At 42.5% G+C, this 25,765-nt stretch overlaps 1 protein-coding gene across 4 annotated transcripts in view; it reads left to right on the top strand.

The window, feature by feature from the left end:
• Positions 1–428: 428 nt before the first annotated feature.
• The window catches only part of FAM135B (family with sequence similarity 135 member B), a 205,570-nt gene continuing 180,233 nt past the window's right edge, over positions 429–25,765 (top strand). For 2 of the 4 annotated variants that reach the window (XM_064706723.1, XM_064706720.1), the window contains exon 1: positions 429–640. The gene's annotated coding sequence lies outside the window, so the exon portion shown is untranslated. Of the gene's footprint in view, positions 641–13,182; positions 13,232–25,765 lie in introns of those variants that run through there. The other 2 variants (XM_064706724.1, XM_064706721.1) reach the window with 2 other exon arrangements.

Genomic DNA, 25,765 nt, shown 5'->3' with positions numbered 1-25,765 from the left:
CATCACAGCAGCAACTTTGAAAGTCATTCCCTTCCCCAGCTTTGCTGTTTTATTCAGTTCTTTATAAAAATGCAAGAACCCCCTAAAAAAAGAAACTTCTCCCTCCTGGAAGCTGGTGTTAGACCTTTGCAGGGCAGCGAGCTCTCTGCTGACAAGTGCAGCATGCAAACATTTTGGATGCATCACTCCATCTGCTTTCCCAGAGCCCCAAAACCGTGCCAAGGAGTGACCTCCATCCTCCTGGCTGCCTCCTCCCTATGGAGAGGGGCTCTGGGGTGACGTCCCTGTGCCTGCACACCGAGGGCTGCTTGGCAGCCATGGGTTGGAGCAGATCTGGGTGCTGGGGCAGCTGTTGCTCTGAGCGGTGCCGCCGCCGAGTTGGGTAACCATGGCAACAGCATCACCGCCAGCATCCTCCTCCTCCTCACTCGGCTCTCCTCCTCCTCGGCATCATCAGGAGCAGCAGCAGCAGCAGCAGCCCTGGCAGGAGCCAGAGCCCGGCAGCTGAGGCTGCAGCCAGCTGCTGCCAGCCCCTTCCCGCACCGGCACCCGGTCACAGCCCCGGCCCCGCTGCTCCCGACGGCAATAGGGCACAGGGAGCCGAGGGAGCTGCACTGCAGAGGGATCCCAGACCAGCCAGGTAAGAGCTGTGGGGCTGCTCACAAACTCCCCGGGATGGGATCGATGTGCTCTGTGCCTGGCGTGTGTTTGCGTGCGAGTGTTGGCTGCGAGTTTTCCGGCTCGCTCCTTCCAGCAGCGGTGTGATGACAATTCCAGGCAAGCATGTTTTCCAGCTCATGTTCCCCATCCCTGCCATACTGTCCCTCTCTCTCTCCTCCACCCAGATAGAGGAGGAATCATAAATAATGTTCTCAAAGGTTGTTGGAAAAGGGGATGGTGGGGGAGCCCAATGTGAGCAGAGCGGGGAACGGCTGCGCTTCTAAAATAAAAGTGGGCAGCGGCAGCGGAGCAAAGGTTGACGTGGTAATTAATAACCCTTAAAGGAAAAAAATTATGCGACAATGGACTTCTGTCTCTACCCACTCTACAAATAAATCTCTCTCATCATATTCAGCAGAGAGCTGTAAAGCAGGGAGGTATATGAATAGACAAGACTAGAAACCTCACTGGAGTCCACAACTGTCAGAATCACCTTAAGTGCTTTAAAACCAGACTAAATTATTACATTATCAATGCAGTCATACCTGAGAATATATGTATGTATAGAATTGCAAAAATACTGCTCTTAAACCTTTAAACCTCCTAAGAAATAAATAAAAATAAAATTATCTCAAAGATGTGTGTCTGATGGCCACACTGTAAAAGAAGCTCACTTCATCTGTTGTGAGAAAGCATGTAGTGGGTACATTTCAGAAGGTAGGAAGAATAGTTCTGATCCAAAAGCACATGAAGACAGTCCTTGCCTTGTCCTTTTATAAACAGAAGAGATACAAAGCTGTGGAGTGTCCTTGTGCAGGCAAATAGATGTGGGTGAGTGCTTATGTCTGAGGAGCACGAAGGGAGGGACAATGAGAAGTTTAAGCCAAGTGTTTAAGCTGTGAGTGTTTGCTGTGTAATGACTGCAGAGAGCTCTTTCCACTTCCACAGAACTATTTTTATTTCTTTGTTTGTGTGTTATTGTCAGCAGTAAGGAGAAAGAGATCTGACGCTGCTGCTGTCTCTGTCTCCTTCTCCAAAACCCTGTTCTTCCTCTCTGGTGTCCCTTGTCCTCCCTAAATCATCCTTGTCTGTGCAATTCTGGAAATGCTTCATAATTCAAACATGGGGATGGTCTGAGCATGACCCAACACAATTACTCGTGTATATATATACTTGTTTGTATATATATTTATATATATATATATGCATATCCTTGTACGTAGGTTAAGAGACACCTGTCTCTCATGTTCAACCTGAATTGAAAATCAGAGTGGTTTTTGGTCCCAGTCCTGCATTTTGCTATGTCTGTAGATCCTCCTAAAACCAGCAGGAGCTGGAATATAATTTAAGTTTATAGGTACAGAGCAGAAGGCATAATTGCACCCACCTTTTCTCTATGTTTACAAACATTCTCCTCCTGCAAGCTACAGAACAAGGAATCTCGGTGGACAGGAGCTCATGTCCAGTTCTTATGCAGAAGTGCTGTAAAAATTACCTGGGAATTATTTTCCATCCCAAGAGAAATTGATAAGGTAAAGGATAGAAAAAGAAAATATAGACAGCTATTTGGAATCAGTGCTTCAATCTGAAAAATAATTTCTTGAGGAACTTGACCTCATCACAACAGGTCTTCTCTACAAGGGGCTCTTTGATTTGTGGTAATGACAGTGCTCACAGACACCAAGTTTAACTGAAGAGGAGGATTTTGGATACTTACATTAATTAAACTAAAGCACTGTAGGGCTGCAGTCCTTAAGAGTCTGGGCACATTACATGGTGTATTTCTGCATGAGATTTGGTGTTTGCTTCAAATTCAGAGAATATTTAGGTCTTGAGAGTCCTTTGTAGTAACACAGAGGGAATAAAAGTGTCTGTCAAAATGTAAAAAGAGTGCAAACCTGTTCATGTGTCTGGCACCCAGACACCAGTGACAGAGCCACAATAAATCCTGTTTACATGTGTTGCAGAGATGTACAGTGCATAATCCAGGGGCAGCTCGGTGAGGCACAGAGCAGTGACCCTCCCATCAGCTCAAGCAGATGATTGAAGGTCAGAGGGCTCTGGGTATTGCACATTAACACTCTGCAAGTATTCCTGCACAGTCCTGCTGTGCTGCTGGAGGTGGGCAGGTGATTATGGAGGAGCCAGAGTTCATATATGGAGTTCTGATTGCTACAGGGCTGAAAACTTCTGTTAGAAATGACACTGGGTGAGGCAGGGAGGATTGATGTTTTCATGAGCACTGCTTGGCCATAGAAATCCTCTATGGAGGGCTGCTCATGGAAAGTCAGGGCACTGAGGCTGATATCAGTGGAAACAGCAAGGATGTTCCCCACCTCAGATATCCAGTATTTAATTCTCAGTGTCCCCCAGTCCTGCAGCTCTTTCCATTCCTTAACCTGGAAAGCTTAGGAGAGATTTTTTCATTTTACTTATTTTTTTTCTATTATATTTGATTTAATGACTTTAGTAATGACAGGAACACAGTCTTTCTTTTGTTTTGTGCACAGCTGTTAAGAGTTGCTCCCTGAATACTCACTTATTGTTCACTAGCACTGTTCCAAGGGGAAAAAATGTGTATCTCATGATATAGCTAAGCATCTTTTAAAATCTTGCTTGCTAATTTTCATTAGTCACCCACTGTGGCTCTCAGAGCTCAGAACAAAAGAAGACTTACTTAGTAGTATGTTGTTCTAAAGTCAGCATTTGCCAACAGGTTGAGGCAGGAATTTTGGAAATGCTGCAGCCAGGGTTTGGGTATTTTTTGTTGATATTGTTTTTGTTGTTGTTGTTATTGGTTTTGGTTTTGCTTGGTTTTTATTTTTTTTTTAAATAAGGAAGATGCTTTTTTCCAGATCCTGCCCTGTAGTAACCTGAAATAAAAGATGATTTGAAGAAGAATATTCTATCTTGCCTTTAGTTTAACAATGCTATTCATTTTATTTTGAGCCTATGTGTGCACTGCTGTTATTATTCTATTCAATAATCACACTCTGTTATTTTCCCTCTTGCAATATTGTGGTTTTTTTCTTTTACACTCTATTGTGATTGGCTAGGTTCACTGTTTAATGAGACAGACACTTAACCATGGAAAAGTTTTCCCAGTGAGGAGGGGAACAATGGGATCTTTGCATTAGAACCTTGACACTGCTCTGTTTGTTTAATTCCCTTAAAATAATGTACCAAATCCGTACTTGATACAGAAATAACCTTTTTTATTGCCAGTTTTCATCTTCTTGCAGAGTCAGACTGGTCTTGGCAAGTTCTCTTAGTCTAAATGATGCCCATGATGATGCAATGGGAATCTTTGTGCCCACTGAGCAAACACCCCATCAGCACTCAGGAAGGTTTTAATTCCTTTCTGGTCCACTGGCTCAGGTGGTGCAAGCCTTGGGTCTCTTTGCTGGGCTCCATCACTTTCCTTGGTCATGGTTTGAAACCTTCTTCCCCCACTGGTGAGACAATCTGAGTGTGTGTGCTTCCCCCTGCCCAGCAGCTCTGACAGAATTGTGTCCACGAGCACAAACAGAGCAAGTGTCTCACTTTGTGTGTGTTTCTTCTGGCCTCCCCTGTACCCAGCTCCCTCCCTGGCATGCTGGTAGTGCCTGACATGCTGCAGGAACCTCAGGGCCTGTGATGCAGCATGACCTCTGCTAACTCTGCTCCAGGAGGGAGTGAAACCACCTGGGCAGTTGTGGCTGCTGGGCTGATCCTCCTTCAGAAGGTCAGCACCGTGACACGCCTCAGCTCAACTTATTGGGAGAGTGACTCAGAAGCTGGCTTCCTCCAAATGTTCCAAATCCAAGAGGATATGATTTTATTCTCTCTCTAATCCTATTATTAGTGCCTGCAATATTAAGGACTGTGTTATTCAGCAGTTTTATTTCTTCCCCGTTCCACTGCCACAGATGGAGCATGCAAACAAAGTGTAAAAGGAAGAATTTCTTAATTTTGTACACTCAGATGCTGCTGACATCCATGTGCTGCCCCATATTGAAAGAGAATACCTTTGGGGGTTGAGGGAAAAAGCTCTTTCTAGTCCTACTACAAATCTGCCAGAAATCTCAAGGCATTTCTTTTTCTCACTTGGGTTCAGACATTCCTTGGTGAATTCTTTCTTTTTGTAGCCTCCAAACCTCTGACCCAGGTATGTTTCAGTACTAAGATCATTTTCAGTGGTCACAGAGGGACCCACAAAATTTACTTCTCTTACTGCACATGAGGCACTGCAGGTAAATGCAATATCCTGATATGCTCTTCCTACCTGTTGGCTTTTCTCATCATTAGGATCATGGGAATAAGACAACATAAGCAGTGTTTGACCTTTTCCTGGTACATATACCCAGCAAATTCTTTATTTTGTAGTAGTATATCTAGTATATATACATTCATATATATATATATATACGTATGTATATATATATATATGTATGTGTATATAAATATAACATGTGTATCTAGCAGTTATAGTCATGATAATTCCTTTTTATTGGTTTTATTTGTTCTTAGCTATGGGGTGTTGTCATGGATAGCTAAAACCTTGTTCACTCTTTTATTGGAATTTAGAGGTGAAACTGCAGATATTACACAACAGATTTGAACTGAAAATTCATAGCAGTGGTGTGACAGTAAATTGATGTTGTCTTCTTTGCATGTAAACTTCAGACCCTGGTCACTGGCTTTTGAGGATTCACAGAATGCAGCACAATGACAAGTGGAACTTTATTTTTGTAACTTGGCTTGGTAGGGACTACCTGTGCTGTTAGGACCCTGATGCCACCTTTTAGCAGCCTGGGGAGGATTAGGCTCTTTTTTGGTCCATCTAGTTGGGCAAAAAACCTCCCCATTGTATTGCTGTGCAGATCTGCAGGACTGGGAACGAATCTGGTTCTGCACCATCTTCTAATGTGTAATTTCTCTCATTGTTAACATTGCATTTATTTCTGACACTGGCAAGCACAGTCCCATGACCTTTTTACGGCCCTAGAGAATGTAAGTATTATTTGGAGGATGTGGCTTGAGTGAAATGTTGCTTGTATCATGGTCAATTTGTCAACCCATACTGCCAACACCATTATGGCAGTAGGAAAAGCAATCCTGTTGTATGAAAATTATTTCTTAAAGAACAGAGCAATAGGACCAGGATTTTCATCTACTGAATCCTGGACAGGAGAGGTGTTTCATCATGAAAACTTCCATCTCTGTTAAATTATCTCCTCCTTTCCACTCATAGCCTCTTGCTCTGCTCAGTGGCTTTGACTTGACCTCATTGCAGGGAGATGATGCCTGGAGATGATGTAACCTCATATTCTTGCTAAATATGCCCTTGGCTTGTAAGTGTCAGCTTTGAGGTGTCTACACAAAACCGATGATTTTATTTGCTTTAAAAATTCTCCCATTTGTTTCAGAGGCGATGGGGCAGAATGGGGCAACACCCACTTTTGGGAGATGGCATCTCTTTGTATGCCACTTTTCCGGATTTGTGTGCTCTAAATATAGATTTGGGTTCTTACTGGTATTTCAGTTTCTGTAGAGAACTCTGGGCTACAGGTTTTGAGCTGGCAGTCTGCCAGTACCTGTAGCAAGTGCTCTCCCTCTGTGTGACTGAGCACCTGAGTGCTGCAGGTACTGGCTCACATCTGCACAGCTCTCCTGCACTGTTAGGGCCCAACTATCCCACGTCACAGGACATGAGCATCTCTGTGGGACAGGGCAGATGGATTTCATTAGAACTGAGCAGTGTCTGCTGCTGCAAGGATCTCTTCTTACAGGCTCTTACAGAGTACACTGCCCTGCATAATAAACCTGTTCTACACCCTGCAGTCTCACAGTGCTATTTATTTTCTTTTCCTGCCTGTCTTGGTTTAAAATCTCAGCTGAAAACTTCTCTTTTCTGCCTGTGCCTCAATGTTTCCTCTCCATTTCCCTCTCCCTTTGCAGCTGTGCTTAGGCTGAGCTGTGTGAGGGTGCAGTTTGCCACAGTAGATATTAGAGGAAATAAAGCCTCATTGTGTGATGTTCTAGAGTGCCTTGCTCCACAGCCACCCAGCCCTTGCACCACTGGAGGCTGTGGGATGTTTGCCACTGACCTCAGGAACAGCAGGAGTCATCCCCGTGCACAAAAGTCCTTTCAGAAGGAAAGATAATGCACAAGGCTGTGAAGAGCTTGTTGTTTGAGAAAGCCTGAGCCCTCTGGGTCGAAAACCTTTTGTTGGCTCCCATGGATGGATCAAAGTCAAGCTGCTGTTTTAGCCTGTTTTAGCCTGGGATGTCACAACCACCTGAACATCCCTTGTCTTTGCTTGGGGAACCAGGCAGCAAAGTCAGGGGCATTGTGAGGCAGAAGATTACAAGGCAGATAGACATTATTTCAGCAAGGCTACTCTTTTGAAAGATGTCCATATGGATGAATGGATGAAATGGAGATGAATAATAATTCCAGAAGGTGACGTGAAAAGCCCTTAGATGTGTTCTTTCTTTTATGGTGGGGAAGGGAGGAATAGATTTTGGATTGCATCAATTCATTTGGATTGCTTCAATTCTTTTGGATTGCACCAATTCTTTTGTCTGAAGAGGGAAGAAAGATTGTTGGGAAAAAAAAAAAACAATGAAAAAAGCTAGTGAAGAATGATCATCAGACTTCTGCTAATTTTTAGTAGCATTGTAAATTAGGCCTTGTTTTCTTTAGGTGCCTTGTGTTGGTAGTGGGTGACATTAGTGCTTTATCAAACTTGCTGTGCTGAGGAGCTCATTGGTTTAGTGCAGCTAATAATAATACCCTGATGGAGAAACAGAAGGTGGGCTAGCTCAGCATCAGACGTCGGAGTGCAGAAATAGTCTCTGCTAGTTGAATTAAAAATACACACCAGCATAACCCTCTTGCCTACAGCAGCACATGCTGAAGGCACTTTGGACTCTGGCAGTGGGGGGAATGTCTTCCCTTTGTTTTTGGCAGCTGCTGGATCTGCAGTGCCCTGTAGTGATTAATTTGCGTGACTGCCTAACGCTACCTTAGGTGTGCAAGGCCCTCAGAGCAAGTTAATTAATATCCTTGGGAAGTTAATAATTATCCAGAGTCATAATCAGAATATATAGGGTGAAATGGGCTGCATCAGATGACTTGTTAAGCCAGCTTGTCCCAGGCTGGGACTTTGTGATCATGGAGTCACCCAACAACATGGGAGTGACCAGCAGCAGCGGCTGAGATGTAACCATGGCTACTCTGCTCCACTGCTCCCTGCTCCTGCTTGGGGACAAACAGCAGATGTCAAGATTGCTGCTGAATTATGAGCCCTGGAGTTATTGCTGCACAATGTGGTCAAGGGGATTGATCTGGTTTTTTCCTGCCCACTCCCAGGGTTTACCCAGCCTCTCACTTGGGCTCTGCATGGGTGAAATTCAGTTTAGCGTGTACATGTTTCTCTGCTCTGAGCTTCAAAATCTCCATGACAATAAGCTAAAAGTGGCAGAGATGCAGTGGGGATAGGGTACCCTGAAATAGGTTAGTTAGATGAAATTAGGACACATCTAATGCCAGAATCAGCAGTGCAACATGGATCTCTGCTGCATTGTCAGATGGTAGATCAAAGGCGAGGAACGCCTAGTAGATGAATCACAGAATCATAGAACAATTTAAGTTGGAAAAGACCTTAAAGCTCATCAAGTCCAACCTCTAGCCTAGCACAGCCTGGATGAGGAAAAGTGTTCTCTGAAAAGAGGGAGTTAATTGACTGTGTTGGGTACAAGTGATGAGACATTGTCTCCAGATAAAAGATACAAACTCAAAGTGCTGAGACAGTGAAGACAACAAGCAAGGCCTGAATGCTCTAATTTGAAATTCCTGCATTATATATAATAAAACCCAGCTGTGGTGGGACTCCTTCACTTGTTTGAATACTGAAACCTGTGGCTGGGATGGGAATGGACAAGGATATGCCTGGAGCTACTTTGGTCACCTCACCTGCAGGTAGGAGGAACACAGGGGCTGCACCATCACTCCTGCCTTGCTTTCCTCCCAGAGCCAGGTGCCTGCTGTCTGTACAAGCACAGGTGCTTCCCCCAGAGCAGAACCTGTCAGGATATTGCATGAAGAAATGTCAGCTAACAGAAATGGTTTTATAAGATCCAACACAGAGGTAAGCCCTTTCCACAATGCACCTGAGGTTTTTTTTTTGTTTATTTTTTTGTGTGTGTGTGGTTTTTTTTTTGTGTGTTTGTTTGTTTTGTTTTTCTTTATTACAACCAGGAGATCCAAGGACATCAATCTCCTTTGTGTCTCCTCTGGGACTCTTTGGAGTTTGAGGGTTCAGCTGGAGGCAGAACAGGCAAAGCACAGAGTGTTTTACTCTTGGAGTAGATGTTTCTTGTGTGGACTTCTCTGAGTTGAGGTTACCTTAATAAAGGGAGCACCAGGAATGACAATCTTCCTTGCCTGTCTTTCTTAGCCAGTCTTTGCTTCTTTCTGGTACTGCTGTTGCACTTACTCTCTGATGAAGTGAATGGCAAAAAGCTATTTTTGTTCACAGGGTAGTTTCATAGGACAATTCTGGTTGGGAGGAACATCTATTCCAATCACCTGCTAAAATCAGGGTCACCTGTGGGGTCAGAGCAGCCTTCTTAGGGCTTTATCTAGTCCAACTTTTTATACTTTTATTACAGAAAGTGAATGGCTTCTAAAATTTTCTAAGCTGTAAGGACCAGGGTCATCAGGAACTTTCAGAGAGAGTTTTGAGAGTGAGGCAGGAGGTCTGGCAGCACCTGCAAAAAGCATTTCCATGAGGAATTCTGACAATGGAGATATCCAGGGGAAACTGGCAGCAACTCTGGGAGGAGGGTGGTGTGCAGAGCAGGACAGAGGTGAAAATGAACTTATCAAAAGCCCTCTTGGGCTGTCAAGGGCAGGTTTATTCCTCAGCATAAGTGGCTTCCTCTGGGGATTTGTGGAATACTCCCTGCAGGGGGAAGGTTCTGTTTGCAGTGCAGTGGGTCTGGCTTGCCCTGTGTCTGTCCAGGCACATGCCTGTTCTGGGAGATGATGCCTCAGGTCAGTGATTAATTCTGTCTGGTTTGGAGACCTTTTACCACACCTGAGATAACTCAAGGCTTACAGGATGGTGTTTGGAAGAATCATCTTGTTCAGCAGCAATAATCAGCAATTACTAAGAAAAGATCACCTCACTTAGTCATTTCCCACTGCTCTCATCTTCCCACCAAACACTCTGTTTATAAAAGCTTTTCTTTCAGGACCAGTGCCACTGATAATCAGAACCCTAAGCATCACAGGAGCATTTTAAAAGAGTTTGAGGGCCAATTATATAAATGTTTCCTCTTTTGTAAAACAGCTTGGGACTTGTAAACATATTAAGTCCACATATCTCTAAATAATTCATGATGATGAATTATTTACTTGTGTAAGCTGTGTTTTAAGTAAGGAAATATTTTTTCCTAATATGAGTGAAATAAAGATATTTTAGATAATTTTGAAAGAAGTAGCTGCATTTTCACTCTTTTGCTTTTTTTGTGTTCCAATTGATTTTTCTGATGAGTGTGTTCTTCAGGAGTGGCTGATACCAGGTCTGTAGTGTGTGAAGGTGACTTCCTCAGCACCAATACCCACAAAACCTTTCAGCAGAATGAGGCTTATCAGAAATCAAGGACTCCACTTCATGTTGTAGATGTGTGAAGGGCACATGTTGTGACTTAGAATTTCAGAATCATTGTTTATTTTACAGATGAAATTTAGGATGGCAACTTCAATCTATGTGAAGTAAAGTAAAGGTGAATGCTGTTACTATGGAGTCCTTTATATGATGCTTTTGGGTTTGAGCCTTATTTATGAGATTAATTTTATTATATTATATTTTATTATATATTTTTGTCTCTTTTATATATATGTATATGTACATATATAGATCATTTTGTTGCATTTTCTTTTCTCTCCCCTTCCTTTTCCTCCCTAACAACAGATGATTTTGAAGACAGCATGAATGAAACAAAATGTTGGCATGGTCTAGCTGAATTTCCTGACAAGATAAACATTCAGTTAAATGTGAGACATATGCCTTAGTGTGTGACTGTAATTTTATAGGTTCTTTTATATGTTATGGTTGGCAACAGAATCCCTGTAGCTTATTCTGGCTAGAAAGAACAGTATTTCTTAGTCTTAAGGCAGATACATGATTTAAAAATCTGTGTGTGCTACCAGCTATACCATGTGAGTGCTGAAGTGTATCTGGGTTTAAGCACTGTCCATTCCAGTTCATCTCATAATCAAGATGGTTATTCAGCCATGGTGCATTTGTGATGGGGATAATGTTCTCATCAGAAATCCTCTTTTCTGCCTTTGTCCCACCTCTGGAGTTCAGCTGTGTGGAGGTGATGCCCCTCTGTTTGCTCCCACTGTGGAATGCAGGCTTGCATTGGGTGAGAATATTTCCTGTGGTGGCAGCACAGGTACAAAATTAGAGGGATATTGGCTCTAGCTCATCCTGTGAGACTTTAGTTAGATGCAGCCTGACCATCAGAGGATAAATGCTGTGCCCTATCGCAGCCCCTTTAATTTTGGGGACCACTCATATAATCTTGGAGTACTTTGAACTGCAATGAAATTTGCTCATCCCCCCTCACATTTTACACAAGGATCCCCATGCTGAAATGACATTGATAATTCTTCTATCAGGTAGTGTTCAGGCCTAGGAGTGCATTTTGTTTGAGATGCTGATCATGAGGGTAATTTATTTCAGTTTACTTTAGTAGATTCAGCTTCATTCAAAGTAGCCACCAGCTTTCTTTCTGTGGACAGGGCAGAGAAGTAGATACTTCTAAGGTGCTACCCAGATAACTCCTTTAAAATGCATGCTTTAGGACAGAGAAATCATGCTCAAGCTTTGCCTTCACTGTCTGAACATGAGCCTGGGCAAATAGTTGAGGAACAGCCATTTACGCTGTAGATGTATGTCCTTTTATTGAGTGTAAACTTATTTATTGTCAAAATATGGAACAGGGGACAGACATCCTGAGCCTTATCCCTCTTTTCCAAAAACCCCTCACACTTGTCTTTATGGCATAAGTGATCTTTTGTTTTCAATCAATCATACACATTCCTACTACCTTTGCCATTCTGGTTTCCAGTCTGTTCTGGCATTTTGGAGGGCAGGACCACATTTCCTGTGATCTGTCATCACCTTCCTCTGTGTGATGCCCCACTCTGCACTCCTGGCTGGTTGCTGGTCTAGGACAGGGGAAAAATGGTGAAAAATTCCCAGCTTTTCTTTACATTATGCATACTAAAGGATTTTGTTTCTAAGATGTAATCAGGGAATAAATGGCATATTTGGCAAAAATGTAGCTTGTTCAGAAGCAGCTTTTGGATTTGAAAGATGCAAAGATCCATGAGCTATCTTGGATAACAGAGGCACTATAACTTAGCCTGGTGCTCAGCTGCAGCAGGACATCACTGGGGTGCACAGATGTTGGGAGAAGAGGACTTTAGCCCAAGCAGAGCAGCCTCTGTTCCTTGCTCCTGAGAGAGCTGCTTCAGAGACAGCTCATGCACACCTCTGTAGTGGTTCAGAGATGCAGCACCCTTTGTTTGGAAGAGTAATTTAGCACTTTGTGTGGGTGCATTTATGGGAACGTACAGATCCTCTCAAAGAAATAGGCACTCTTCTGGTATTTGCAGAGGTTATAGTTCACATTAAGAGGAAAAAAAAAACAAACTAAAAACACATTTAGTGGAGGAAATTTCCCTTATTCACCATCAGTTCTTATTTGTACCTTAATAACTTATTCTGTGTGGGGAAAGGAGTTGAAAGCTGGTTTCCAAAAGTATGAAGTATGTCTAGTACTTAGTAAATCCACAAATTTTTGGAAAGAATTGCACCTGAATTCTTACAACTGCTGTTAGAGTGGCAATAAGAGAGGCTGAGGATGTAAGGACACAGAGCTATTGGAAATTGTCCAAAGGAAGGTCATGAAGATGGTGAAGGGCCTGGAGGGGAAGGCACTCAAGGAGTAGCTGAGGTCACTTGGCATGTTCAGGCTGAGGAAGAAGAGGCTGAGGGCAGAGACCTCATTGTAGTCCACACCTTCCTCATGAAGGGAGGATGAGGGGCAGGCACTGATCTCTGTGGTGACCAGCAGTTATGCTCAAGAGAACAGCATGAAGCTGTCAGGGCAGGTTTGGATATTAGGAAAAGAGTTTTCACCCAGAGGGTGTTTGGGCACTGGAACAGGCTCCCCAGGGCAGTGGTCACAGCACCAAACCTGACAGAGCTCAAAAAATATTTGGATAATGCTCTCAGTCACATGGTGGGTCTCTTGGGACATCCTATACAGGGCCAGGAGTGGGACTCCATTATCCTTGTGAGTCTCTTTCAACTCAGGACATTCTATGATTCTGTGCTTCTATGACGTTAAGTCATCACTGTCTCCATGAGAACTCTCATGGAATTCTCCTTTTGTTACTGTAGAGCCTGAACTTCCCGTGTGTGTGGTTGCAGATTTATCCTGCCTCACTCACTGCAAGTCTTCCTGGCTCTTGCTGAAGTCAAGGAGAGCAGCAGTATACCAGGTAAATACATAAAGCCTGAAGTGTGTAGAACTGAGGAAAAAAATCCAAAAGATTCCAAGGAGTAAACCAAGCCCCTGGCCCATGGCTGCCTTCCCCCACTCCACACACAGGCCTGTCACCCTGGATGGTGTTTGTAAGACAAAGTCACTGTGCCTCTGTCTGCAGCTCCCAAGTGTCTCACACCAGCATCTCTCACAGCAGCCACTCTCCAGCTGGGAATGTGAGTGCCAGCGCAGCCTGGGGTGCCCTCACCAGCTGTGCCTGGTGGTGCAGAGGCTGCTGAGATGCTGCTGATGCTGACATGTGTGGTTGTAGCCACCATTGAAATTTGTGACCTTTCTCCAGCCTGTGATTAGACAGTTGCTGCACAACTCTGCTGGTGCCCTGCTCATCCAGTTGTTCCTCTCTGTAGTGGATGATATGTTCTGGAAACTTCCAGAAATTTTCACTCCTGTGTCCTCTTTGATGTGTGAGGGTTCCAGTTGTTGGTTTCTCTGGGTCTGGATTGAAGGCACTTGAGACAGTGATTCAGTGGCTAACAATGTCTTGTTAGCCATTTTAAGACTAAACTATCCAATTAAGAACTGACACCTGGATTATTTTCCCTTTTAACCAATAACTGATCCCAAAGAACTGCAATGTACTCTTCTCTGCCCAATTACAAAATGTCACCCAAACCCATGAAGAAGGAAGGAGTATGAAGAAGAAACCCAGGGCAACACCCTGTGCTCTCCATCTTGCTTCTATCCACAACATACTGAAAATCCCAAAAATCTAAATTTCTCACCAAGTGATATATAGATATTGCTGCCAATATGTAAAGAAGACAACTTAAATGGTTTTTTCCTTCTCTCTCCACCACTGTGCAATGCTCTACCCAGTGACTCCTGCTCACTTTGTTTCTGTGGTTGCTCTGGCTGGATCAACCACAGAATCCTAGAACAGTTTGAGTTGGAAGGGACCTCAAAGATCTTCTCATTCTGACTCCCCAACTACCTTCCATTAGACCAGGTTGCTCAAGATCTGCAGGTCAGGAGGGTGGGTTTTCACCAGGAATCTGAACTAATAATTTAAACATTTTGCTGCTTCATTCTGTAGCACTGGAACTGCTGAGGTAGAAGACAAACTCCTCTTTTTTAATTTTAAGGGCAATATTTATCTTGGTTTGTTTATGATTATTTGTCAAGTCTCAGCACACCTACTGTAAGCCTCAAATCAGTGTTGAATGCATCCTTTTTTTTCAGATCATTGATTTAATGATCAACAAAGTAATAAAGATGGTAGGAAATGCAGAATTATTATGCTTAGGTGAGACTTGTGGCACCTTGACAAAGCTGCCTGAAAAAAGATGAAATTCTCTGTTGATGAATACAAAGTAGTGTACAATGGAAAGTATTAACTTAAGTGATTCATAGCACTTGCTGGTTTAAAAATAAATTCTGACTACTTGAGAGGAAAGAAAGCCTTCAGAAAACCTTTCTGTGTGTATGGGTACCTTAAGAAATAAAATCTCTTGAGAATAAATAGAATATTTAGTGTATAAGAACTGGGATGAAGATTATTTGTGAATAGAAAAATTAATCATGCCTTTTTGTTTTCTCTACAGTGAAATATTTGGCATTTAAAAATATTTTAACCTCAATTAACATGAACCTGTGGGAAGTATTGATCTAGAATTTGTTTAGGGCAAAATATGGAAATTAAGGGATCCAGTTGGAAAGTTCAGAGCTTGTTTTGTTTTAAAACTCTTTTAAAATGTCAAAATGTAATTGTTTTAGAAAAAGAAGCTATTTACATTTAAAAAAAATCTTAAATGAAAAATGTTCATTCACTGAGACACAATGTTTCTGATCCATCAAAATATTTTTATTTCTGTCAAAAAGTTTTGTGGGAAATAGAGGGCTTTCATTTGGAGTCTGAACACAAACACCCACCCACTCACAGCCTGAAGATTTCCTGCTATGGGTCCCATAGGTGTGTTCTCCACAGCATTGCAATGCCTCACCAGAATCGTGGCCTCTGCTGAAGAGCTGCATTTTAATTTGGTCACTGTCTCCCCAGAGTCCCCATCACACAGGCTGGAGGCTCCAGAAGGAGGTGACCAGAATTCACACTGGTTTCTGTGCTTGGGGTTTGAGTAAAATGAATGTTATTTCAGCCAAGAATTAGGGAAATGCTTAGCTGAAGAGTGAGGTAATAATGTTCTCAATTTCTGTGAAGTTAATGGAAAAGCTTCTTGTTGGATGAGGAAGGTTTTCACTCCTGGTTTTGCTATCACCATGTGGCAAGCTGGGAGCAGTTGCGCTCTGCAGAACTAACTGCTGAGTGCCTACAATAACAGAAAGTGAAACAATTTACCTTTGTCTCTTTTATTTTCCTAAATACAGGGGAAAGATAGCATTCTGTGAATGTCAAAGGCATGGCTTTGAATGTAGATTAAAAATAAACCCAAAAAACTTTTAAACCATGTAGTTTGCAAAAAATTAAACCAAATCAAACAAAACCAAAACAAACCCCCTCAAACTAGGAAAAAATGTCAAAGGAAAATTAAAAAAAAGAAAATGGGTAAGCAAGGGAAAAGGGCTCCATTTGTGGTTAGAGGATGAGTTTAAAATCAGGTTTTAAATAGAGGCTGAGGTCAGAGGGACTAAGAAAATGGTAAGATTTCCACCTGATTAATTTTTGTATCATGTATTAGCTGAGAGAAAATATAACAAAACACACCTTCTGGAAAACACATTTTTTTAACTCTTCATTTGCACAGAATAGCCCAGATTGGAAGACACGTCCAAAGTTCATTCAGCCCAGCCTTTTGTGAGAAGGGCAGCCAAGAGGGGATCATGGAGCAACCTGCCCAGTCACATCTGAAAAACATCCAGGGATGGAGGCTCTACCATGACCATGCAGGGTTGTTCCAGGGACTGATTATTCTCACTGTAAAAATTCCTCTTACACAGGGATTAAACCTTTTCTGGTGTAAATTGTAACCATTTCCCCATCCCATCTCCATGTGGCTCCTCATGTAGAAACACTGTCCTCTTTGTAGTTACCCAGGAATAGTTACTGGACACATGGGATGAGATTCCCCCTGAGGCTTCTCCTCTGCAGGGAAGAGATTTCCCTCTGTGGTTGCTCAGAGATGAGGTCATGGCACTCCTTTGGAGCCTCTCCCATTTTTCTGTGTCTTTCTTGAGCTGTGGGGACCAGAGCTGGACACACTATGATCACCATCACCACTCCCTGAGTGGAACCTTTTAGCCAATTTCCTGCTGATCTTGCAGACCACCCATCCAGTCTGTATCCTGCCAGCTTGTGCCACAGATGCAGTTTGTCTAGTTTGTAATTTCAGGATGATTTTCAGCTTTTCATTGAAGCCTCTATCATTGGTACTGTTGCCATCTTATTGCAGGGGTTCCATACTGTTGTCTCCTTATGGCAAAAGTTTCAAACCTTCTTGGTGTGTCTCATGGACAGCTCCTCAGAGCACTGCCACTTTCTTCTTCAAAAAGCAGCCAGCCAACTCCAGTTCCCTTCTTAACTAACCACCTCACTCTTTTATAGCACTCTTCTTCTCATTGGTCACAGCTGTGGCCTGCTAAAGTCAGGCCTGTTCCCAATCTTTGAAAACTGGCCCAGCTTCAACTCCTTAGGGGTGAGATTACTTTCTACACTATCTTTATTTTCTTATATTCTATCCCCCTACATGGTACTGCAATGTGGTATTTGTCTCCAGTATTCTGAAGTGAAAAGGTGAACTCCAGCATCTATTTCTTGGGTCATAAACCCCTATCTATATGTAGATATGTTTCTAGGGTTTTATTTTTTTCTATGTTTGTTTCTATCAGTACTGAAATTCTTAGGTCATAGTGCACATAACACTAGGCTTTAGTACATGGAACATGTATTCTGCATTTGCTTTTTAAATGTCACAGTGCCTTCCTTGCAAAAAAACACTCACAAAATCTGGGTTTGGTGCTGCATTAGGAAAAAAAAACCCAGGAAAAAAAAGATTAGGGGGAAAAAAAAAGGAAACACTCTACCCAACCTGTTAATTAACTTCCTTAGGATTTTTTTGGCTTTGGTTTGTTGGTTTTTTTTTTTTTGGTGAAAATTAAATTTCCGTTTATTCAATGTGCAAGAAATAAGAATGTTGAACTCTATGTGAAAAATGGAGAGGAAGAAATACAAAGGTACTGCAGAATGCCAGGGCTCAGCATATGCACAGAAAAATAAGATACTTGTGACAATGGAAAACAAAACTAGAAACATTTTTTTCTCTTCTGTCTGCATGGTAAAATTGTCCTATAATAAATCAATTATTAGCAATCTCTTCTACAGGGCTCAAAGGAGACCCATCTGCATTGCCACAGTTGGTTAAAACATTCAGTGTCTCTCTCAAGAAAAAACCCCACTGTGCCATAATAGGATTTAATATTTTCCATCATCATGAAGCTGTGATTGTAAACGGTAATTGTTAAAAGCCCCAGTGTTCACAATGACAGGTTTAGAACAGGAAGGCTAAAGGTAGCAAAGTTCCAATGGGCATTCTTTTCTTTTTTTCTTTCAGCATAGAAACACCTCTTCACCACTTGTCCTCCCTCTTTCCCCTCTTTGCCAGCATCTTCCATGGCCCTCCCCAGGTCTCATGTAAAATGGAGGCAGAGTTGTGAAAATTCCTCTCAATATAATGGACTTCTCATATTGCTTGGGCCTGTTCTTATGCCCAGTTCCCTTAAACAGATTGTCGCAGAAACAGGGAAATTTTTTCACAGCCCCTCCTCTGAAATTGTGTTGTGTCATTACTGCTTTGTGTTGATGTGCCCAGACATAATTCCTGACTGGAACACGTCCTGACTTCAGTGGTTCTTCAGCAGGTTTGTCCTGCCCATCTCCAATTTCATGGACAGGTGCTGACCATTGCCTCCTGCTGTCCTGCAGTCTCGTCCTCTGTCCTTGTCTCTGCTGTCCCTGCATGGGAAGCTGCCACATTTCTGTCACATCTCAGAGTCAATCCCAGCAAACCACCCTGCTGACTGCCAGATACTGCTCCCAGGGTTTTACCTTTTATTTTGCCCTTCTTCCTATTAGACAAGAACAAAAAGCTGTGATAACTTTTCTCTGGTTTTGGAGGACAGTTCTTCCCTTTCAAAATTAAATCTCGTTTTCCCCTTTCATTGAATTTGGGAAGGATGTTCTTGAGCTGGGTCTATCCTTGTGCTTTTTTGTGTCTAAGAGGCTCAGCTCCTTCTCTCTGTTGATTGATTTCTCTGTCTCAGTAATCATGTTCAGCTCTGGGTGCTGAACAAGTCTGAAGTGCTGCAGAAATAAACATCATATCTTTACTGAAATCTGCAGCCCCTTCATCTGAGGTGTGCTTCAGATTGCTGTATTTTCTGGAAAAATAAGCTAGATTGTCCATGTCCTTCTTTTCATTCACTGCTTTCCCTCTCCACACCTTTGTTCCCTACCTTCCAACCTATAAGCAATCTGTGTTTCTCAAAAATCTCATCATCTTTCCCTAGAAAGGCAGCTTTTTCCCATCTCTCTCTCCTCTCCTGTCAAGTTCTAACCATGCAGATCCCCTGGAGCCAGCAGTGCCCTTGTGGCCAAGAAGGCCAAGATATCCTGGGGTGCATTAGGAGGGTCATTGATTGCCAGCAGGTTGAGGGAGGTGATCCTGTCCCTCTGCTCAGCTCTAGAGAGGGGCATCTGGAGTGTTGTGTCCAATTCTGGGACACAGGACGGGAGAGAGATGTGGAGCTCCTGGAGCAGGTCCAGTGGAGATAATGAAGGGAATGGAGCTAATTAGGAAAAGCTGAAGGAGCTGTGGCTGTTCAGCCTCGAGATGACTGAGAAGGGGCCTCATCCCTGTCTGTCAGTGTCTGCAGGGAGGGCTCAGAGCAGGGACTGGGCCCTGCTTGGTGTGCCCAGCAATGGTACAAGAGGAATGGGCAGGAACTGATCCCAGGAAGTTCCACGTGGACATCAGGAATAATTTCTTCCCTGTGCAGTGACCAAGTGCTGAACAGATTGCCCAGAGAGGGTGTGGAGTGTCCCTCACTGGAGATATTCCAGCACAGTCTGGACACAATGTTGTGCCTGTGCTCTGGGATGGCCCTGCTGGAGCAGAGGTTTGACCAGGTGAACCCACTGTGGTTGCTTCCAGCCTGACCCATTCTGTGATTTTGGGATTGATTCTGTACTGAGGTGGGGACCAATTTTTACAGGCAGGAACATATTCTTATCTCTGCTGCCAGCTGCCTTCTGGAAAGACCCCATCCTCTTTTAAACCAGAGAGGAAATGGCATTATTAAAAATTTTTCCTCTCTAAGTGGTCACAACTAATTATGAAAGCTACAGCTACTGTGAGATGAGCTATTAAATGCCTTGAACAGGTTTCTGAAGCCTGTACTAGAATGGGATGAGTCACAGTTGCACCAGCTGACTGCAAATGAGTGGGTGGGAGGGGAAGAGGCCCTGTACTTTGTGGGCAAGGTGGGAACAAAGAGCTCTCCACAGGCCTGGGATATGATCTGGGGTGAGTTAGGAATGACAGCTCGCAGCAGTGAGATGGAGGCAACAGAGTGCTTGTCAAAGAGGTAAAGCCTGAGCTTTTAAGTTAAATCACACCTTGAAACCATCCTGTCTGAATGAAGGAAGTGGGAGATCAGCAGAGGATTGGTCAGACTGTGAGATGCCATGTAGGATTTAGTCTCAGCTTCTTGGTCTGACTGCTTGAGCACCAGCATTAGGAAAAAGAATGTACTGTGATTTGAGTCAAATCAGAAAACTCATTCAAGCTTCAGTGTTTAAGAGCAATATGATGGAACATGGGTAGATAGTGACAGGACTGCCTGTTACTAGGAGTAAGAGTTCTAAACTTAGAGAGGAGAGATTACATGTTAGGAAGAAATTCTTCACTGTGAGGGTGGTGAGCCACTGGAATAGGTTTTCCAGAGAATCTGTGAATGCCCCATCCCTGAAAGGGTTCAGGGCCAGGTTGGATGGGGTTCTGAGCAGCCTGGCCCAGTGAAAGGGGTCCCTGCACATGGCAGGGGGTGGAAACTGGATGGTCTTTACAGTCCCTTTCAACTTCAGCCAATCTGTGATTTCAATGAGTCTACAAAACTGTCTGCATCCATGGCCTGATACAGAGGCTCCAGATGCAAAATTCAGTTCTGGACCGGGTACATACCAAAGATTTGGTGAAATTATGGCAGACATTTCTCATTCTCCACCATAATCTTGCAGAGGCCAGAGTTTGTTGTGTCTGATTTGCAGCAGAACTGTGCAGATTTGTTTCAGTGAGGATAACATCCTGACTGATAAAACCTGAGTGTCCTTTCCCAGACTAAACTCCTTCAGCTGCTCCTCACCAGACTTGTGCTCCAGACCCTTCCCCAGCTCTGTTCCCTTCTCTGCATATGCTCCAGCACCTCAAAGTCCTTCTTGTCATGAGGGCTGTGACACTCAAGGCAGGATTCCAGGTGTGGCCTCACCAGTGCCCACAGAGGGGGGCAGTCACTGCTTTGGTCCTGTTGGCCACATTATTGCTGATACAAGCAAGTCAGTGCTGCTTATTTTGGAAAACTCACCCAGCTTAGACTAGGCATGGTTTTTTCTTCTCTCTCTGATGAGATAATGCAGAGACAACTATTTTTGGCACATCTTACTTGAGCTTTTGAGGCGTCATCTAGCCTTTTGAGGCGTGCAGATTGACTTGCTGCTTTCAGTGTGGCATAGGATGGAAAAATGGGATTCAGACTTGCAGGTGACAAGAGTGAATGGAGAGTCTTGAGCCAGGTTTAGCATGGGGCTAACAATGAATGTTGGGGAAACAGGAAACAGGAAACTGTGGCCAACTCATGCCAGGAGGATGAAGACTCTATGAGAATGTTGTCTCCTTGCAGTAAGAAAAAACAATCCACACTGACTGATCTAGTTAAAAATATATTCTGGAGAGGTTAAAACAATTCAGACAGACACATCATCAATAACTGATTATTTGTAGCTAAAATTAGGCCTGGAATTGGCATTTTGTATCTTAATTAAAACAAAGCTATCTTTTTAATATCTTTTGTTTTATCAATGAGCTGTGACAACTTTGAGCAGACATTTCCTAGTGAATGTTAATCCCTCAGTCTCTTTTGATTAGTAGATGGGATTACATTAAAATTGATCCTCCTTCTGAGGTCCATTTGTGTGCTCTGTCTCAGTATTGAATTACATGGCTGGCCCTGTGCCAGGCCCAGGTTCCCCATTGGGACAATGAAATCACAGCCACAGTGATGCTCATTTGTGTTTTACAGTATGCCATTTATTTATCACAAAAGGCTCAGGAGACTTTATGCCTTGGTGAGACATTATTTAGGCTTCAGATCTCTGTAAAACCTTATTACTCTCTTCAGTTCACTTTGTACTGAGATGGCTTTTGAAGATAGGAAGGGGAAGGCTAGGGAAAGAAGAAAAACAATGTCATATTTAAAATCTTGCTCTGTTGAGTTTTCTTCAGCTGTACAGGGTGTTCTGAGGGAATTGTTGAGTTTCAACCTGGGAGAAAAGATCACTAGAAAAGACATCACTGGTCAAGCTCAGTGTTACAGGTTTGGAAGCTTCAGTTTGAGACTGTATAGATCTTGTTACAACATGAGTCCCTCTGGCCCATAACTGGGCTTCAGACAGCCAAACCCTGGAAGGAGCTGTTCCTAAATTGTGCTGACCTGTTGCAATTGCTCTCTGAGGGTCCCTGTGAAGCTGGTGGGAGTCGGGTGGGACATGATCCTTACAAAATTCAGGAGCAGAGAAGAACTGCTGTTTTCTGTTTCAATGTTCTTTCTTAGTAATTGAGAGTAATTAAAGCTATGAACAATTCTCCCCAGGGGAACTGGAAAAAAAATTCTCAAAAAATAACAGAGAAGAGCTGTTGACAGTCTGAAAAGCTGGACAGCTTTCCATTGAACTCCCTCCCACCTTTTCCATCTGTAGCTCTTGTCATCAGCCAGCAAGCTGGCCAGGAGACAGTGATAGATAAATGGTGTGCAGTCTCCTAAAGTTCCAGATTACATCTTTCCTTTCCTTCCCTTCTCTTCAATTTCTTCTCTTATATGCTTTAATAGCCAGCTTTTATAAAGGGTGCTGTGTTGCTTGGCTTGTGCTGTTGTGATCTGGAAGATATTTTCCAGCATCTGACTGGTTCACTAGGGAATTACATGAACATTTTGTAAGAGTGTGAACTGAGCTAGTAAAGCATCATTCTGAGCCTGCCAAGGCTCAAATGTGGAGTGGAAACGTGTGTGTGTGTGTGTGTATATATATATATATATATATATAAATATATAAAATTTAGGCAGAAAATATAAAACATTATGGGATTCCATACAGTGTTGTAAACAATATTCTGTTCCACTTTGCTTGTGTGATTTGGCATTTCTCAGAGAACTAATGCTCTGTGATAGCTGTAAGAAGGATGCAAGGATGCTGTGCTTGAGTGGAAATAACGTGGGATGCGAGTGATTGATGTTGCTTGAAATGAGGAATAGAAGAGACTCCAGATAGCAGACTAATTATGTAGCTTGTTTATTTTCCAAGGAAGGTCTCATTGCTAAAACTGGTGTCGAATGGAGAATAGGGATCAGTTATTCACTGTCTTGGATCTGTTTATTCTTACATCTGCAGGTCACTGAATGCCTAGAGATGGGCTGGTGAGAGTTTCAGAGAAAAAGACATGTACACATATATTTTGTAAAAGTGTCACCTTGAATCCACAAACCCACACTGATTTTTTTTTTTTATTGTGATAGCCATACCCAGGTAGATAGTTTGTCATCTTTTATTGTGCTTCAGCCAATATTTCTCCTGCACATCTCTAAGTTTTCCAAGTACATGAAGTGCTACGCAGCATTGTGTGCTTCTCAAAACTATACAAAAAACTGGGAGATGAGGCGTAGGTGCTAGAAGTTTATTTTTTTTTACTGTGATCTTTCCACTCAGGAAAAAGCAGCCTTAATTAGACTGGTTAAGAACTGATAGCAACCTTTATCAAGTGAAGTTGATGATGATAATTCTGTCTTGGAACTATAACACGAACATGAACATATGTAGCTTTAAAACATTCTTCTGCCTTTGTCGTGCACTGAGACAAGAAACTTCCAGAGTGAATCTGAAAAAGGAACATAGGATAACCTACAGTAGATTATGACTGAAGGAAAATAAACTAAACCCACTGATTGTTTTCTGTACTTCAAATTTCTTCATAGTGCTGTGGGAGGAACATTCATAACCCAGTTTCTTCTGTTTTGTATGGACATTTCCAACATGATTTCCAATGACTTCTCCATGCTGCTCTTTTCCTGCAGAATCTGGGTCTTTCCACCCTATATCTCCAAAGGCACCATGGTATCATTTTATGTTATGTTATTTTGAGACACTACCTTGTCTTGCTCTGCTCAAGGTAGTCCATTTCATCCTGATAGCTGACCAAAAAATGAGGAATTTATTTTTTCTTTGCATTTCATAGTATTTCTTCAGTCTCATGTGGCCAAATCTCTTTGGACAGAGGATTGATTAATTTCATTTCATTTCATTTTCCTAGCTTTTAGTGGCTTTCTCCCAACATAAAAGAGGCTTGTGCTAAGCAAACCAGTTCTATTTTTTGCCTACCTAAACTGCATGCAAGCTGGAAGTTTCTTCTTTATGCAGCAAGCTCCCTGCTGTTATACTGAGCCTTGGAGAGTCTTGGCTTTCCATCCCCAGGCTCTGTGGCTATGCTCACCTGGCTTGTAATACCCGAAGTGACTGTTAAACCTCTTAACAGAACCCTTAACAGCTTCAAATGCTGTTTTCAGCTCAATTATTTATTTGTGTGATTGGGAAGAGGCTGCAGATCTTTTGACTACTACCACAAGATCAAATAAAGTAGTAGATCTGTATATATTTTTGAAAGCACACTGATCCATTGCTTAAATTTATTTAATTTTGCTAGAAATGTGAGGAAACATGTTTTGGGAGCAATCAGTCCAGTGGTGCCAGCTCCGGGTTTGACAGACAGTGTGAATACTGACTACAAAACAAAGCAGAGAGATTTGGAAGATGATGTGGGCAGAAAAGTCTAATCCCCTGAAGCTTTGTTTGTATGGATTTAGGCATGAGTTTGCACTTTTAACCTGTAATTCTCTCTACCCTGGTTGTTTTGCCTTCAAAATGAGGTTAGACTGCAAATGGATTTGAGCTGGCTGCTGTGCAGCTACCTTGACCTCACTTTTGCCTGGAAAAAGCAGATTTTGTTTTTATAGATGTTTCAAACAAGTTCACTATATAAATACTTTGTACTCAACCACTGAGACCAGATTTTCCACGTGGTACTGAAAGAGAACATAGAAGGCAAGTCATGCTGCCTTTAATTTGGTATATTTCATAAGTGGAAGGGTATTTTTACTTAATGCTTTTCTAGAGAAACATCATATCAGTTGAACTCTCTGGTTCAAGGTAAAGAACAGGCTGATTTCTTCATGATTTATAGTAGACAACAGTAAATAATTCCCTCATATAATTTTTATGGCATCTGAGCTACAGCAATGCTGTTCTTCCTCTGATGGTGGTACGAATAAAGTTAACTACTTTAAACTGTGGTAAACCAAGCTGATCCCTTTTCAAGTCACTCAATGCTGCAGGCCACTGTCCTCTTTGGATCAATTCAGAATGAGGTGACAGAACTTTGGGGCAAATTGATTGCCAAAAAGATTCTAATGATACCAAAGAATATGAGACAAAGCAAAAATTTCAGCATCTGCTTCAAAACAAAAATTCATCCTGATTTGAAATATGAATATACTCCCATGAACATTAAATTTTAAAGAGTTTTCACTAATTCTGAGTATTTTAAGCTATTGACGCTGATCTCCAAGTACAGAAGCAGAGAAACCTTTTTTCCATACCTGCATTTCCAATAAAAAGTTGCTGAAGCCCATGGAGAGGGACATTTTACAAGAGCATGTAGTGATAGGCCAAAGGGCAATGGCTTCAAATTGAAATAGAAGAACTTTGGATTAGGTATCAGGAAGAAACTATTCACTGTGAGGGTGGTGAGGCCCTGGCACAGGTTGCACAGAGAAGCTGTGGCTGCCCCATCCCTGGAAATACTCGAGGCCAGGCTGGATGAGGTTCTGAGAAACCTGGTCCAGTGGAAGTGTCCTTGTCCATAGCAGGGGATTTATAACTGGATGTTTTTTAAGGTCCATTCCAAACAAAACCACTCTGACCCTCTCTGTACATAGCTAATGTTTGCAGTCAATCATTTTGTGCAGACAAAGTGGCTTCTTGAGGTAATTAAAAAAAAAAAAAACAACAAAATGAACTGCTTACTTAAAATCATCTATTGCTGCCTAAACTTTTAAAAAAACCACCAAAACCCAAAACACCATGAAAGCTAGTCTGTGCTTGTTTTGGCTGGAATAGGGTAGCTTTCTTCTTAGTAACAAGTCTGATCTGAAGACAGAGACCCTCTGATGCCAGGGCAATGTGTTTATTGCCTTGAAT

Source organism: Zonotrichia leucophrys, chromosome 2 (genome assembly GCF_028769735.1).
Source record: "Zonotrichia leucophrys gambelii isolate GWCS_2022_RI chromosome 2, RI_Zleu_2.0, whole genome shotgun sequence".
Lineage (NCBI taxonomy): Eukaryota > Metazoa > Chordata > Aves > Passeriformes > Passerellidae > Zonotrichia > Zonotrichia leucophrys.
Note: the sequence above shows the minus strand (reverse complement) of the source record. Positions and strands in the feature narration are given on the sequence as shown.